Source organism: Schistosoma mansoni, chromosome W, assembly GCF_000237925.1.
Source record: "Schistosoma mansoni strain Puerto Rico chromosome W, complete genome".
NCBI lineage: Eukaryota > Metazoa > Platyhelminthes > Trematoda > Strigeidida > Schistosomatidae > Schistosoma > Schistosoma mansoni.
The window spans coordinates 25,309,129-25,311,576 of NC_031502.1; positions in this window are offsets into that span (position 1 = coordinate 25,309,129).

Sequence of the window (2,448 nt, forward strand, 5' to 3'; positions counted from 1 at the left end):
TTCATACACTTTATATCTTATTCCTTTCTTTATTATGATTTCGGTTACGTTTCGAAAGTCGATGTTTTTGTCATAATCAGAAATTTTTCAACATTTTATTTGTTTTTGGATTGTGACCTATTGCGTAACAGCACTACTTCAATTTAGTCATTTGTTATTCTTATGAGTGATAAATATTTCAAATGTGATTATAATTTCACATGCTTGAGCCTAACTAGGAAGTATTTTATCCACATTAATGAATTGCCTCCAACCCCGATATTGCTTATCTTATATAGCAACCAGTTGTGAGGAACTTTGTCAAAAGCCTTGCTGAAGTCAATATGGACTACATCTATAGTAACTTTTGGTTTTTAAAAGCGCATCAACTTTCACGGCTACTGATAAGTTAGTGAGACAGGAATAACCTGTCCTAAAACCATGCTGCTTTTCAGAAAGATTTGAAAAATTCCCATATTGTAATTTAGAACAACACTTGTAAGCGAACAATACTGTTTTCGATTAGATTTTCTTCAGGCTTTATTCTAATATACAGTAGTTTATGAGCCCGTGATAACTTACTTACGCCTGTTACCCCTCGTGGAGGAGCATAGGCCACTCACCAGCACTCTCTATCCAACTGTGTCCTGGACAATCCTTTCCAGCTTTTTGCAGTTGCTACTCTTCCTTTTCATGTCTGCTTCCAATTTCCAACGTAATGTGTTCTTCAGCCTCTTTCTTTTCCGTTTCCCTTCAGGATTCCAAATTAGGGTTTGCCTCAGTCAGTGATAACAGTTGAATAAATTACATAAATAAACTTAATAAGTAAAACGTATAGGTTGATAATATGATGACAGGTGTACTAGTTTCGATAAGAATAACAAAGGATTGAATCGATGTTTCATAATGACTTGAAAAATATAAATGCTGAAATGGCATTCATAAAAGCTATAAGATTATGCAACAAAGTGTGTTCAAATAACTGGACGATGAAGCGTATATAAAAAATAGGTGGAAGGGGTGAAGAAAAATCAATGAATAAAGAGTATGAAAAATAATAAATAAAATTATTTATTATGACCAAGGGAGAGATAAAGGTGTTAAAAATTTTTTTATAAATATATAGACTTGGAGTGTTAGCTCGAATTCCTATAACTTCTGTTATGCGTAAGAGACCAGACCAAACCCCATAAGGAAAACTAGTAGGAATACGATAATAATTTCGTAGATGCATATACTGTATATTAGAGTAAAGCGTGATGAAGATTTAATCGATATATATATATATATATATATATATATATATATCAGAAAGAATCCGGTTTTCATCGAGATACTCAAACAACTCCTTCCGAATAATCTTTTCTAAAATTTCAACAACCACACTAGTTAGGCTTACGGGTCGATAGTTCCCAGGTTTATGTTTCTTATCTGTTTTGAAAACAGGACTTACTATAACGTTTTTCCAGTCTTTTGACAATCGATCCTGGGTTACAGATACTGTTGTTAGTTTATTGCTTATTTTTACGAGATGATTAGTTTTCATGTTTATAATGACAGAATGTTTATTGAGTATATACTAAACACAACGGTAAAATACGGAGGTTGTAGGGCTGTACTTGAAATGATAACTTTGGCTAAACAAAGCGCACATGAGAAAAAATTAATTCTCTTGCAGTATTATTGCGTAAGCATCATTGGTAAGTTAGTTTTTGATCGGTCAGTTATTTGTAAAATTACCATTCAATTAATTATCTAACTTGACTGTCTTAGTTGTGTAATTGTAAATTATTGTATCTGTTATGATCTGAAAAGTTTAAAAGATAGACAAGTATGCCAGAAATGAACAAATTGTTTATTATGTGATTAATCTAGGCTTTTGTCAACTACCAGTTTGGAAGCAGAAGAAAAATTACATTCAGTCAAAGTAGCTTTTAGTTATAGAACCAAACAAAAGCAGTTTTTATTTCCTCGCCGTGTGCAGTTACCATTGGCAAACTGAGTTCATGTAAATACTGACTATTAAATTTCTTTGAAATGGTTTAATCGTATCTTTCAGGCATGGAACAGAGAAACTTATTAGCAAAAGGGGAACGGTATCAAGACTCCAAACATTATTTAGATAACAGTTTTCCTTCTTATATTGGTCGTCGGTTTACAATAGTCTATAATTAATTTCGTTTGAATTATTTAATTCTCCCTTTTTACCAGTATGCGTTCCGTTATTATCCAATGACAGTGCTTTCATTTAACAGCTATAACAAATCGTTGGAAGTAATCAATTGTCTCCCGATTTCGTATCAATGCACGTGAAGGGCACATTGAAAGGCACACTAATTGAACTAAGTAACGTTATTGGTGGAATTCCATGTTCTGCTTATTTACTTACTTTCCTATTTATTATAAGTTAACTGTCTGTTTGTCTATCGATCATAAGAATTCATATTCTGTTACCCTGATTGATTAACA